General features: G+C 40.5%; 1 non-coding gene across 1 annotated transcript; it reads left to right on the plus strand.

Moving 5' to 3' along the window:
* Window positions 1-14,046: 14,046 nt before the first annotated feature.
* On the plus strand, window positions 14,047-14,119 carry TRNAS-CGA (transfer RNA serine (anticodon CGA)). Its single transcript has one exon. It is a non-coding gene; the product is annotated as a tRNA-Ser (tRNA).
* The last annotated feature ends 2,001 nt before the right edge of the window (window positions 14,120-16,120 follow it).

Consider the following 16,120-nt stretch of genomic DNA (forward strand, 5'->3'; position numbering starts at 1 on the left):
CTTGAAAATCTCTACAAATCAGAAATGTAAATATAGCCCACAGTGACCTGAGCCTGAGCCTAATTAGCTCAATCAGGTAAAACCAGAAACCAAGGTTAAAAAAAAGAGAGAAAGGCCTTTTTAAACTCAAATTGTTAGAAAGGCTCCCTCACCCAGAAGGCTCCCTCACCCAAAACCTAATTCATAGCCTCCTTAAGGGTTTATCAAGGAAAAATACAAATTTTAAGTCTTTCCCACAAATAGTAAATCCTTAGTCATCTGAGCAAATAAATTTAACTTCTTCCAACTATTATTTATAAGCTAGTAAGTTTATATTGTAGTACCTGATTCATAACTAAGTTTTTTAAGTGAAACTATGAGATCTCTAGTTTTGTCTATTTAAATGTCTGTGTACACATCATACATATGAGATGTCACTACCTCTGGATATACTCTCAAAATTAAATTTATAAAAGACCTCTAGTTGACTTAAAAGTAAGTGCTTACAAACTAAATATTTCTAAATATAAAGGAAACTGGCCAGAATGAATTTCAGGTTCATGTGATCTAGGAAATATTCAATATTAAATTAATATCTATTAATATTAATAGCTTTTTAAGCTTGCTGACTTAATCAATATAGACATGTCTTTTATTGTACCAAGGTTTACTGAAGGTCAATAAGTTCATATTATTTGTGTTGCAGAGTTTGTCAGCAAAAAAAAAAAAAAAATTAACTTGGTATGGTGATACTTTATAAGTTTAAAGTTACCTGAGATAAGAATTTTCAGGTGAACTCTTAGGAATAATTGTTTTGGGTATGTCTGTCTAAAATAGTTTCTCCAGATTTTTGGTAATTTGAGCTTTGCTAAATTAAGTTAAATGATGGGAATTCATATCCAGGTCATTTCAAATAAGATAAAATACTGGAATATTAATTGCTAAACAAGTCTAAATTTGCCTACTTTTGTCTCCTTACAAGAGGGAAGCTAAAGGTGTTTGGGTTTATTAGACGCACATCTTGTACCACATTGAAGAAAGAAATTATTCTCTGAGAAAATGGATGTTTCTCATGGTTATGTAATATTCCAATCAGAAAATGCTGATGGGGGCTTCCCTGGTGGCGCAGTGGCTAAGAATCCACCTGCCAATGCAGGGGACACAGCTTCGAGCCCTGGTCCAGGAAGATCCCACATGCTGCAGAGCAACTAAGCCCGTGCACCACAACTACTGAGCCTGTGCTCTAGAGACCGTGAGCCACAACTACTGAGCCTGTGTGCCACAACTACTGAAGTCCGTGCGCCTAGAGCCCGTGCTCCACAACAAGAGAAGCCACCGCAATGAGAAGCCTGTGCATCGCAACAAGGAGTAGCCCCCACTAGCCGCAACCAGAGAAGAGCCCATGTGCAGCAACGAAGACCCAACGCAGCCAAATAAAAAATAAATAAAATAATTTTTAAAAAAAGAAAAAAAGAAAATGCTGATGGGCTTCCCTGGTGGCACAGTGGTTGAGAATCCCCCTGCCAATGCAGGGGACACGGGTTCAAGCCCTGGTCCACGAAGATCACATATGCTGTGGAGCAACTAAGCCCGTGCGCCACAACTACCGATCCTGCGCTCTAGAGCCAACGAGCCACAACTGCTGAGCCAACGTGCCACAACTACTGAAGCCCACGCACCCAGAGCCTGTGCTCCGCAACAAGAGAAGCCACCGCAATGAGAAGCCCGTGCACCACAAGGAAGAGTAGCCCCCGCTCACCGCAACTAGAGAAAGCCCACAAGCAGCAACAAAGACCAAATGTAGCCAAAAATAAATAAATAATTTTTTTAAATGCTGGTATGACAAACAATTCACAATTACTTGTTCCTTGTCAGTTTTCACTAGAGATTAAAGTTTTTAAGGGTTAAATTTGTAATATGTAATTAAAGCTAATAAAAAATATTAAGGGAAACATTTCAGTATGCAAGGAGAATGTGGCTTTCAGCACGAGAAGGTATGAGGAATGGAAGTACATTGTGTTAAGGGGAAACAGTGATTTTTGTCCTACAACTGGTTGTTTCTGGATAGAAAAAGGAACTAATATAGATACAGAAAGTTGTGGAAGGTTTGTAGAAAGGGAGCCCTGAAAAAGGAGTTTTATGCATGGTCAGGCTGGGATCAGATTAAACTTAATTAGGCAAATGGCTTTTGTTATTAAAAGTAGGCTGGTGCAGGACTGGATTTTGTTCTTCTCTCTGTTAAGAGAACAAAGTTTTCTTAGAATACTGCTTTTGATAACAGATTGTGTGAGCTTCTTTGCCTTCAAGTGATCTGCATCTGCTTTTTGAAATCTTTTGTCACTTTGGTTAAGTGAATAAGTATTATTTTGTAACCAAGCAGGACCCTATGGGGCCTTCCCAGGACAGACCTCTCTCCCCATATCCTCTGCCTGCCTCCTCTTTGTAGAAAAGCTGGGTCTCCCAGGCCTCCCCGAGTCACAAAAGCCTGGTTCAAGAATTAATCATTGAAATAAGTCAGACAGAGAAAGACAAATACTGTATAATATCACTTACATGTGGAATCTAAAAAATACAACAAACTAGTGAATATAACAAAGAAGCTAACTCACAAATAATAGAGAACAAACTAGTGGTTACCAGTGCAGAGAGGGAAAAGAGGAGGGGCAATAAAGGGGTAGGGGATTAAGAGGTACAAACTATTAGGTATAAAATAAGCTACAGGGATGTATTGATACAACACAGGGAATATAGCCAATATTTTATAACTATAAATGGAGTATAACCTTTAAAAAATTGTAACTCACTGTATTGTACACCTGTAATTTATATAATATTGTACATCAACTATACTTCAATTAAAAAAGCAAACGATACAATTTTAAAAATGTTAAAAAAAAGAGAATTAATAATTGAAAGGATGTGAACATGTAGTGACAAAAATAGCAGTTGGGCTAGGAAAACTGTTTTACAGATGCTAAAACCCCACCAAATGGAAGAAGTTAACTACTTGATGACCATGAGCATGTCCAGACCTACTGGAGTCTGAGAACTGATAATGTTAATCTCTGTGACACTGCCCTGTTAACCTCACCATCAACCAATCAGAATTGTGCATGAGCTGATCCCACACCCTCCTACTCCCCTCCCTCACCTTGTCTTTAAAAATGCTTCCCCAATAGAAGAGAACATAGGCAAAATATTCTCTGACATAAATCATAGCAAAGCATTCTTAAGTCAGTCTCCTAAGGCAAAAGAAATAAAAGCAAAAGTAAACAAATGGGACCTAATTAAACTTACAAGCTTTTGCACAGCAAAGGAAACCATAAACAAAATGAAAAGACAACCTACAGAATGGGAGAAAATATTCCCAAATGATGCGACTGACAAGGGCTTAATTTCCAAAATATACAAACAGCTCATACAGCTCAATATCAAAAAAACAACCCAATCAAAAAATGGGCAGAAGACCTAAATAGACATTTCTCCAAAGAAGATATACAGGTGGTCAATAGGCACATAAAAAGATGCTCAACATCTCTGTTAGAGAAATACAAATCAAAACTATATTGAGGGGCTTCCCTGGTGGCGCAGTGGTTAAGAATCTACCTGCCAATGCAGGGGACACGGGTTCGAGCCCTGGTCTGGGAAGATCCCGCATGCCGCGGAGCAGCTGGGCCCGTGAGCCACAATTACTGAGCCTGCGCGTCTGGAGCCTGTGCTCCGCAACAAGAGAGGCCGCGATAGTGAGAGGCCCGCGCACCGCGATGAAGAGTGGCCCCTGCTTGCCACAACTGGAGAAAGCCCTTGCACAGAAACGAAGACCCAACACAGCCATAAAAATAAATTAATTAATTAATAAACAGCAACTTAAAAAAAAAAAACCATTGTGTTTGTAAGGTGAACATTTAAAAAAACAAAACAAAACAAAACTATACTGAGGTATCACTTCACACCAGTCAGAATGGCCATCATCAAAAAGTCTTCAAAAAATAAATGCTGGAGAGGGTGTGGAGAAAAGGGAATCCTCATAAACTGTTGGTGGGAATGTAAATTGGTGCAGCCACTATGGAGAACGGTATGGAGGTTCCTTTAAAAAACTAAAAATAGAGTTACCATATGATCCGCAATCCCCTCCTGGGCATATATCCAGAGAAAACTCTAAAAAGATACATGCAGGACTTCCCTAGTGGTCCAGGGGGTAAGACTCCACACTCCCAATGCAGGGGGCCCAGATTTGATCCCTGGTTGGGGAACCAGATCCTGCATGCATGCTGCAACTAAGATATCCACATGCCGCATCTAAGACGTCCACATGCTGCAACAAAGGTCCCGCATGCCGCAACTAAGACCTGGTGCAGCCTAAATAAATAAATAAATATATTTTTTAAAAGATACATGCACCCCAATGTTCATAGCAGCACTATTTACAAGAGCCAAAACATGGAAGCAACCTAAATGTCCATCGACAGATGAATGGATAAAGATGTCGTATATATATACAATGGAATATTACTCAGCCATAAAAAATGAAATAATACCATTTGCAGCAACGTGGATGGACCTAGAGATTATCGTACTAAGTGAAGTAAGTCAGAAAGAGAAAGACAAATACCATATATATTACTTATATGTGGAATCTAAAATGGTACAAGTGAACTTATTTACAAAACAAACAGATTCACAGACATAGAAAACAAACTTATAGTTACCAAAGGGGAAAGGGGGAGGGGTGGGGATAAATTAGGAGCTTGGGATTAAAACACACTACTATACATAAAATAGACAAACAACAAGGTCCTACTCTATAGCACAGGGAACTATATTCAATATCTTGTAATAACCTGTAGTGGAAAAGAATCTGAAAGAATACATATGTATAACTTAATCTGCAAACCAGAAACTAACACAACATTGTAAACCGACTACACTTAAATTTTTTTTAAAAAGCTTTCCTGAAACCCACTGGGGAGTTTGGGTCTTTTGAGCATGAGCCACCCCATTCTCCTTGCTTGGCCCTGCAATATACCTTTCTCCACCCCAAACTGACATTTCAGTTAGTTTGGTCCCACTGTGCATCAGGCACACAAACCTGGGTTCAACAACAGTTTCACAGTGACCTATGATCCTATATGACCAAGTGTTTTGAAACCTTTTTGATATTTTTTGACAAACTTCCCAAATATCGAATTTTAAATAAAGTTCTTTTGACTTCCAGCTGACTTTGGGATGCTTCAAAGGGCCCTTGAAACATCCCAAAGAGAGATATTAAAACTAATTAGGTTTATTTATGTTATATTACATGGGAAACATTATCAAAAAGTGGTTATAAAATCATCTTAGGGCTTCCCTGGTGGCGCAGTGGTTAAGAATCCGCCTGCCAACACAGGGGACACGGATTCGAGCCCTGGTCTGGGAAGATCCCACATGCCGCAGAGCAACTAAGCCCGTGTGCCACAACTACTGAGCCTGCGCTCTAGAGCCCGTGAGCCACAACTACTGAAGCCCACATGCCACAACTACTGAAGCCCGCATGCCACAACTACTGAAGCCCACTCTCTGCAACAAGAGAAGCAACCACAATGAGAAGCCCATGCACCGCAACGAAGAGTAGCCCCCACTCACTGCAACTAGAGAAAGCCCGCGCGCAGCAACAAAGACCCAATGCAACCAAAAATAAATAAATAAATTTTTTAAAAAATCATCTTAGGTTAGATGTCATTAACATAGATATTCTAAAATCTATATAATTCATAAAATTCTGATATGTCTTGGTATAATGTTATCAGTTGTAATTCTATTTATTTTAAAATGTTGTATGTCACAGAAATATCCAAGTTTCTTGTTGATTACATTGTAATCAGAACTTTAACCACACCAAAGTCTTGTCAAAGACTTATAGACAATCACTGTTTTACTCTGATGCTTCTATAAAATGAAGATCTTCAAAAAGATTTATAAAAAGGACTTTCTGACAAATATAAGTTTCTGATAACTTTTAGATCATACCACTGAACTGGATAAGAAATTACAAAACTCTAATGGAAAATCTACGACTTCATCCAGATCAACAGGAATTAATTACATGGGAGTAAAGGAACGGATAAATGATTTATAATTTTACAACTTCTTTCTGAAATATACTGGCTTTTAATCTTTGTTTTCCAGAAAACCCTTCCTCTTACAGTATGACATACAACAAGTTGATAAAGTTTACCTTGTAAATGAAGATGAAATACGTGTCTTTTTCTCTCTACCTGATCTTTCCAGAATTTGGCCTCTCTAGCTGACACCCCTGTGTACTTGATGACTTTTTGTTATCAGATTACAACTAGTTATACTAATCATGTTTTAATTTGTTCTCTCATTTTCAAATTACACCTTGTGCCTCTCTCTGTGCACTACGACTTTATTAATGTTACTAGCTGTATTACTTATACCCTGTCTGTTTTATAAGATTATTGTCTCTTGCATTAACAAATGTATAACCAGGCCTTCAACAAAATTAATGATGGCTAAACGTCTTGAGGCAGTTGATCATATATAACTCTACATAGAACAGTTATAATAGTGCAACTCTAGATATGGGAAGAGGCAACAAGGGAAAACATTCCTTGGATCATAATATATTACCAGAGAATTTTAGATCATCAACAGGGCCTAATCAAAAAATTAGCACATCAAGTGGCCTATCAACAGAATCTTCCCCTGATCTAGGAATGAACCTTCCTAGTGTCACGGGACAAAATTAGTCATGAAATGCCTCCCAAACATTGGTCAAATCTATGACCAAGAGGAGGTCCTGTGGACAAAGAATGTTTCCTGCCATTTCAGTAAACAAAGGATGTTGGGGCCATCAGCTACTGCGGCCAGCCCTGATGGTGCACCCTAAGGGAACTCAGGATGGAGACAAACAGGATACTGGCCCTAGATAAGGTGTGTATCAAAGGAATAATTTCAACGAGCCCAGGCTCTTGAATCTTCCCATACACAGAAAAGCCCTAAATTCATAACTTGAGGTCTGGTTTTCTTTTCAGTAATCTTTTGATGTTCCAATTACCTGGGTTGTTTTTTGTTTCTGTTCTGTTTTGTTTTTGCAAAAATTCTTATATATCCTGACTTCTCCTTACTCTTTGGAATAGTTCCTCAGAGCTATCTGAGAGTCTGCCTCCTGGGCTTAAGTCCTCAGTAAGTCAATAAAACATAATTCTCAACTTTCAGATTGTGCATTTTTTTCATTCAACACACTTTTAGGCAGTTATCCTAAGAACATAATTAAAGATATGTGCATAGACTTAACTGCAAGGACATTCATCTCAATATTGTTTACAAAAGTAAAAAACTGGAGTCAACTAAATGCTAGCAGTAAATGACTGACTAGTTTATACTATAATTTACTTAACCAGACAATGGGATATTATGCAGCCATTAACAATTATGCACAGGGGAATATTTAATGACATGAAAATATGTTCACAATGCCCTAAGTAAAAAAAAACCAAGCTTAAAAACAATTTAAAGGGGGACTTCCCTGGTGGCGCAGTGGTTAAGAATCCGGCTACCAATGCAGGGGACACAGGTTCGAGCCCTGGTCCGGGAAGATCCCACATGCCGCGGAACAACTAAGCCCCTATGCCACAACTACTGAGCCCCCGTGCCACAACTACTGAAGCCCACACGCCTAGAGCCCGTGCTCTGCAACAAGAGAAGCCACAGCAATGAGAAGCCCACGCACCGCAACGAAGAGTAGCCCTCGCTCACCACAACTAGAGAAAAGCAAGTGCACAGCAAAGAAGACCCAACACAGGCAAAAATAAAATAAATAAATAATTTTATTTTTTAAAAAAGTTAAAGTATATAACATCCCATTTTTAAATTTAGAGATAAATAGGCATCGAAAAGCTCTGAGAGACCAGCATCAAGATCTTAACAATGGGGCTTCCCTGGTGGCACAGTGGTTGAGAATCTGCCTGCCAATGCAGGGGACATGGGTTCGAGCCCTGGTCTGGGAAGAACCCCCATGCCGCGGAGCAACTAGGCCCGTGAGCCACAACTACTGAGCCTGCGCGTCTGGAGCTTGTGCTCCGCAACAAGAGAGGCCGCGATAGTGAGAGGCCCGCGCACCGCGATGAAGAGTGGCCCCCACTTGCCGCAACTAGAGAAAGCCCTTGCACAGAAACGAAGACCCAACACAGCCAAAATAAATAAATAAATAAATCATTAAAAAAAAAGGAATTCCTTTAAAAATAAAAAAAAGATGTTAACAATGATGGCTTTAAGAGTGATTTCTATTTTTGTCCTTTGTGATCTGTATATTTAAATTTTCCACAATAAGCACATTGCTTATAATAGTATATACTTTGCTCACAAGGTTGCAATGAGGATAAAATAGGATAATGCACCTGAAAAACACTTTTAGTAGTGTAAAGCACTATACCAATATTACTGATGCCGAAAGCTCAGCTTCTCTTTACACCAGTGCCAAATTGAATCTCGGAGGCAAGAGTTTTGGGTGAAGCAGAAAAGAATAGCTTTGGGGCTTCCCTGGTGGCGCAGTGGTTAAGAATCCGCCTGCCAATGCAGGGGACACGGGTTCAAGCCCTGGTCCGGGAAGATCCCACATGCTGCAGAGCAACTAGGCCCGTGCGCCACAGCTGCTGGACCTGCGTTCTAGAGCCCGCGAGCCACAACTACTGAGCCCGCGAGCCACAACTACTGAGGCCAGCGCGCCTGGAGCCCGTGCTCCACAAGAGAGGCCACTGCAGTGAGAAGCCCGTGCACCGCAGCGAGGAGTGGCCTCCACTCGCCGCAACTAGAGAAAGCCCGCGCAACAAAGACCCAACACAGCCAAAAATAAATAAATAAAATAAATTTATAAAAAAAAAAAAAAAAAAGAGTCCACCTGCCAATGCAGGGGACACAGGTTCAATCCCTGATCTGGGAAGATCCCACATGCCGTGGAGCAGCTAAGCCCATGCGCCACAACTACTGAGCCTATGCTCTAGAGCCTGCAAGCCACAGCTACTGAGCCTGTGTGCCACAACTACTGAAGCCTGCGTGCCTAGAGCCCGCTCACCGCAACGAAGAGTAGCCCCCACTCGCCACAGCTAGAGAAAGCCTGAGCAGCCACAGGACCAAACGCAGCCAAAAAAGGTAAATTAATTAAAAAATAAAATTTAAATAGATAAATTCTATTTAAAAAAAAAAAAAGAAAGAAAAGAATAGCATTATTGCTTTGCCAGGCAAAGGGGGCCAGAGCAGGCTAATGCCCTCAAAGCTGTGTGTCCCAACTTGGAGAAGTTTTATAGTAATGGTTCAAAGAAGACATGATCAGCTCATAGACGTTCTTCTGATGGGTTAGTGGTGAGGTAAGTAGGAGTCAGCATCATCAGCCTTCAGGTTCCAACTGGTCTGGGGTCTACATGCTTGTGGGCAGCATACCATCTTTAATCCTTAACTTCTCTCATCTGGAGGGGGTTTCAGTATCTGCAAAATAGCTGAAAGATATTGTGGTGTGTATCCCTTGATGGGTAACCAGGACCCTGCTCCAAGGTTGCACTATTCTTTCTCTTGACTGTTTGTTTCTCCCTTGTCTTGCATCCCCCCCTTTCCCTAATTAACAACTGCTTGAATCTGCCCGTTGGAACTCAGGGAAGGTCATGGAGGCTGAATGAAGGTAATCAAAGAAATGGGGGGATACAGAAAGGCTTTGTGCCCAGGATCCCCACAGGGCCCTGCTTGGTATCACTATGATCTACTCTACCTAAACCTGGGTGTCCTTCCCCATCATTCCTGTATAGAACCTGTCTTCCTATTTGAGATCTCCTTTGTTACATTCTTCTATAGGTCATCTCCACACCAGCTGACCACCAGACAATTCCTTCTTCCTACCTTCAAACTGTAGCAGACCCGTTTCTTCACCCATCTTATCTTTATACTTTAACAAATGCTCACATAGTTAGCAAACCATGGGGCTTGTCTTTTTTTCATAAATAGTAGATTATTAAAAACCCAGTGATATTATGCCAGTGAAGAGCCACATTTCCATTTATTCTTTTCCCATTTCCAACCCCTTCAATTGTTACTCTGCTTTGTCTCTTCATATCCTACCCTCTCCACTGTGTTCACTACCCCCATCCCATTTATAGATCTGCCTAAGCCTGTAACCTCTCTTCTTTCTTTCATTCCTTCATCTATTCATCCAAAAAATATTGTTTGGTTGCGTGATATGCAACAGTCACTGACTAGTTGCTGGGCCATAAAGACGAATAAAATACAAAGGAAGTGGAAGGAAGGACAACATAGGTGACAGGGGACAGATGAGTAAAGACTCAGAGGTAAAAAAGAGCATGGCATTACACAAGACCTAGTTTTATTAGAAAGTAAGTATTGAATGAGACACTGCTGCTTCCAAGCAGTCAGGAACCTGCTAGAAGCTACTGCTCACACAGACCTCACAGCCCTGAATCAGCTGGGGAGCACCAGGGCCACTGTGAAAACTCACATACAGGAAGCTCATACATCCACTTACCAACACTGCCAGAAGAAAATGAGGTAAATGCCTTGGGCTTCTCTTCTGCTTTCCACACTTGCCAAGAGCCCCTCATTGGCAGAACATAAACTACAGCAAGAACGCTGAAAGCAAAGGAGTCTGGGGAATCCTGTTCCCAGGTCTTTGGTTCCCAGACTTTGTGATACAAAGGAGAGCACACAGTGGGCGGAAGAGGCACTGACTGCCCAGGGCACCCTTCCTCCAGGCCCTTATTACAGTTTTGTTCTTTCCTCCAGCATACAATGGGATGGATGCTGGATTCTGCATTTATTTCATTGTCTCCTATCACAGCTGCTTTGCTATTCCAACCAGGTTGTAACACTCTGAGAAGAAAGTCCACTTGTTTGAATCCTTTCTTTGAATCCCCTCAATGCCTGGCAAGCATATTGCTTCACATGTAGAAGATACACAATAGATATATGCAAATAGCTGCAGTGTTGAAACTTGAATTCTGGCCTTCTGGCTCCCAATTCAGAGTTCCACCCAACATCACTCAGTCTTTCTTCATTAACAGGATGTCTTTTTTTTTTAATGGAAGTTAAGTATGTGTTTGAAATTGCTCAGTCCGGTTTTGCTTAGCAGAGAAATTCCTCTAGATTAAAAAGAACCGAATAGACTACAATGATTGAAAAGTTGTCAGCAGACACTGGGTCAGATTAGTGGAACATTGGTATCTATGAAGAGTAGTTTCAACATCCCAGTGAGGTAATGATGAAAAAATAAATGGGACTGAAGAAAACTGCAGCTGGACCCAACCAGCTATTTTTGCAGAATAGGTCAACTCAATCTCATCTGTTTCAAACTAATGGAGAAGCAAATGGAGATGTCTCTCTACAGTTTTAGTAGTAAATAATAAGCTCATGATGTCGATAGGAGAACCAAGACAAGAAAGCTGATTAGATTTGTTATGGAATTTTTTTGTTAAGGATGAATCTGTAGCTTAAGATGATAATAACAATCACACAAGTGCAAACTGATGTTTTTTGGTTTTTGTTTTTTTTATTTCTGGCTGCGTTGGGTCTTCGTTGCTGCACGCCGGCTTTCTCTAGTTGCAGCCAGCGAGGGCTACTCTTCGTTGTGGTGCGTAGGCTTCTCACTGCCGTGGCTTCTCTTTTTGCGGAGCACAGGCTCTAGGTACGCGAGCTTCAGTAGTTGTGGCACATGGGCTCAGTAGTTGTGGCTCCCGGGCTCTAGTTGTGGCACACGGGCTTAGTTGCTCCACGGCATGTGGGATCTTCCCGGACCAGGGCTCGAACCTGTGTCCCCTGCATTGGCAGGCGGATTCTTAACCACTGCGCCACCAGGGAAGCCCCCAAACTGACGTTTATTGGGTGCTTCTCATGTGCCAGGCACCACTCTAAAAATTGTGTATGATCTCACTTAAACCTCATGAGAGCCCCATGTGGTACTTTTTACAGATGAGAGAACTATAGCACAGAAAAGGTAACTGACATGCCTAAAGACACACATCTAGTAAGTAGTGTCATCAGGATACAAACCCAGGCAGTCTGAGATGATCCTCATGCTTAGCCACTGTTCTATACAGCCAGAAATGTGGCACCTGGGCAGTTATCACTCACTGTTAAAAATTCAAACAACTATGTCAGTAGTTGTTTGAGACTGTCAGTAATGACTATATCAAACAAATCATTGTACTTAACATTACTCTGACTCATGAATTCACTAGTTGCTATTACCTGTTTACATATATGAACCAAAGTGTCTCATATATATATAACTTTATAACATTAGATAAATGTCACTTAACTTTTCTGAGTTTTATTCCAGATCATGCAACCCTTATTCTTTCTAGTTTATTAGACAAAATGTGGAAGAGAGTCTGCCAAGGAATTCCAGAAGTTTATTAGCAAATGAACAGGCAACGTAAGTGGTGAGATCAGGTTAGAGCTGAGGAGGATCACACGGTGCTCCTCTGCCCTCCAGAGGCCATTCTGACTCCAGCCTGGGTCAGGGGCCTGGGAGTCTGAAGCTGCTTGAGAGGTCTAGCCTGACCACAGGGCATCTGGGAAAGCCAAGTGGATGCCAAAATCATCTTAAAATGTGCATTCCACTTCAGAATAGATCTGAAAACCTATCTTCCATCCCCTCTTCAACCCAACACAGCCTTTCTATGGCAAGCTCACACTCTGGGGCAGGAGCACTGATGGGAACCATTCTCACTATAAAACTAAGACTGAAGTTGAGCTCTATCTAAGGCCCAACTGGAGTGGTGATTGTTTATCCTTCCCCACCTGCTCCTGCTGTTTCTCTTTCCCCTATTCTCATTAAATAATGCTTAATCCTGCAAATATTAGTCACTTTAAGTCATTAAATAACCCAGCACCCTGGGATATTTTAAGGGGCCAAACTCTCAGTGGGTATCTATTCCTGAAGAGAGTTGAATTCTCACTAAGGAGCCAGATCAATAAAACGCTGGCCTAAGAGTCAAAATAGCAGGATGGCTCTTCCTCTCCCCTCTTCCCTACCCTTCCTTGCCCAATCTTTGAAGGTGGCAGTGTGGCTGCCAAAAAGGCAGCCACAGGGAGAGAACAAACTAAGGCAGATGCTGGCCAAGGAAATGGCATCAGGGCTGAGACTGAGAAGTTGGCAGGACCAAGAAGAAGGCCAGCCAAGTAGGCAGTCTTTGTGGTTGGGAGATTGGTTACATACAGGAAGATTGAGAAATAAGTAAATATATGACAATGAGAGCCAGGTTTATCAGGGCCTGAGGAGGAATTTACACAAATGGAATGGAGGAAGACTAGAAAAAAACCGGAGGTATTGGATTGGAATTAGAGATGTTGGTGTGAACTCATACTTGATGAAATAAATAGATGATAGATAGATAGATAGATAGATAGATAGGATAGATCATCAGTGGATGCCTGTGATACACAGTTATTATAAGCATACTAAACACCCAGATCTTGGTTTCTAAATACCATTCTCCACTAAAAGGAATCGGGGGGAAGGGATAAATTAGGAGATTGGGATTGACATATACATGCTACTAGATATAAAATAAATAACTAATAAGAACCTACTGTGTACTCAATACTCTGTAATGACCTATATGGGAATAGAATCTAAAAAAGAGTGGATATATGTATATGTATAACTGGTTCACTTAGCTGTACAGCTGAAACTAATACAACATTGTAAATCAACTATACACCAATAAAAATTAATTTTAAAATAAAAATAAACAAATAAAAGGAACCAGGGCTCCTTGAAGAAATGACTGATTCCAGGACTGGGGCATAAAATGAGCTTGGAACATCCTGTTGTAGCAGAAAATAAGGAAGTGCTCAAAGAACACTTTGATATGTCCAAAGGACATGGGACTCAGCTTGAGAGGGTTCTCACTAGCCAAAACTGGAACAATCTGATCATCATAATAATGTTATAATAATGATAGTACCAGATCTTAATCCATTGACTAACATAGGAATCCATGAGTCCATACTGATATGAATAAATGAATGAAAGAATGACTGAATAAGAAAGAAGAGGGAACTTCCCTGGTGGTCCAGTGGTTAAGACTCTGTGCTCGAAATGCAGGGGTCCCGGGTTCAATCACTGGTCAGGGAACTGGGATCCCAAATACCAAAGAAAAAGAAAAAAAAAAAAGAAGGGAAAGTGCTTTCTGACAATTGAATGTCATCTAGTAATGTAGAAGGAATGATGGACGTTAAAAATCACCATGTGGCAGCCATCATATTGGTGGCTGATTTAGGCAGGAGTCATCAATGGATACTAAGATTGGTGAGTAAAGTTTGATGAGGAACAGGATATTGGGATAGTCTTGGACTATCTCCCTACAAAACACTATTAAATTACAAATGGGAAAATGATGACATCACAGTGGAGAAACTTGGCAGTATCAACTTAGCCAGGTGATCTTGGTTAACCTCATCAGCAAAGGGACAGGTTGACATTGGATATCTCCCAATGTGATTCTCTAAGAAGAGCACAGCATCAGTTTGTTTGTTTGTTTGTTTGTTTTGGGGGGGTTGGGTGGTACTCCTGCCAAGAATGTATGGCCTGAGTCTGGATGTGAGGAAGCATCAGACAAACCCCAATCAACGGTACTAACAGAATGAAACGTGTATACTCTTTAAAACTGTCAACGGTCATGAAAGACATTAACATTAAGGAATATTAAGGAACTATTCTAGGTTACAGGAGATTAAAGAGACATGACAACTAAATGCAACATGATACTGGATTGGATTCTAGACCACAGAAAAGAGGAAGAGAATGGGATAGTTGTCAAATTTTAACAGGGTCTATGGATTGAATAATAGTGTTGTATCAATGTTGATTTTCTGATTCTGGATGGTTATAGTATGATTATATATGAAAGTGCTCTTATTTGGGGGAAATGCACTGTGGTATTTAAGGGACGGGTCATTATGTTTGCAACTTGTTCTCAGAGAAAGAATCATCATATACATTAGAGGGAAAGAGAAATATGGTAAAATGTTAAAAATTAGGGAATCTAGGTAAAGAGAATATGGAAGTTTTGTGTACTGTTCTTGCAACTTTTCCCTCAGTTTGAAATTATCTCAAGATAAAATATTTTTAAATGATATGCCATACTGACTAAAATTAAAAAGATGGATAATGCCTAGTGCTACCAAGGGTATAGAAGAATAGGAACTCTCATACATTGTTGTGGGGTTATAAACCGGTACAACTACTTTGGAAAACTGTAAGGCTGTCATAAATATACCCTATGACTCAGTAATTCTTCTCCTAGGTATACCCCCCAAGGGAGATGCTCACATATGTGCACTACACATACAAGAAGGTTTGGCCAGCACTATTTGTAATGGTCAAAAACCGGAAAAAAAAAATCTCTATCAGTTATCAATTACTGCAAAACAAATTATGCCAAAAGTTAGCAGCTGATAACATAGACATTAACATCTCACAGATTCTGTGAGTCGGGAATCCAGTGTGGCTTAGCTCTTAGTCTGTCATGATGTTGCTGTCAAATTGTCAGCCATTGGGGTGCAGTCATTTCAAGGTTTGCCTGGAGCTGGAGAATCTGCTTCCAAGCTCATTCATCTCTCAACACTTGGACTTCTCCAGAGGGTTGACTCATGACATGACACTGATTTCCCCCAGGTAAACAAACTAAGAGAGAGAACCCACAATGGAAGCCACAGCCTTTTTGCAACCTAATCACAGAAGTGAAAATCCATCACTTTTGCCGTATTCTATTCATTAGAGACTAGTCATTGGGTCCAGCTCACACTCAGGGAGAGAGGATTACACAATGTGATGAATAACAGGAGACAAGGATCACTAGGGGCTATCTTAGAGACTGCCTACTACACAACCCAAGTGTCCAACAATGTTAGAACAGGTAAATAAATTATGGTCTATTTAAATACAGCGCAATATTAAAGAATAAAAAAGAAACAAATGAATTACAGCTACTTGCATCAAGAAATGACTCTCACAGACAAAATGTTGGGAAAAAATAAACACAAAAAATAATCATATGGTATGATTCTATTTACACAACATTCAAAAACAGGCAAAACTAAACCATGATAATAGAAGTCATATAAAGGTTGCCTT

Source organism: Eubalaena glacialis, chromosome 2, assembly GCF_028564815.1.
Source record: "Eubalaena glacialis isolate mEubGla1 chromosome 2, mEubGla1.1.hap2.+ XY, whole genome shotgun sequence".
Classification (NCBI taxonomy): Eukaryota; Metazoa; Chordata; class Mammalia; order Artiodactyla; family Balaenidae; genus Eubalaena; species Eubalaena glacialis.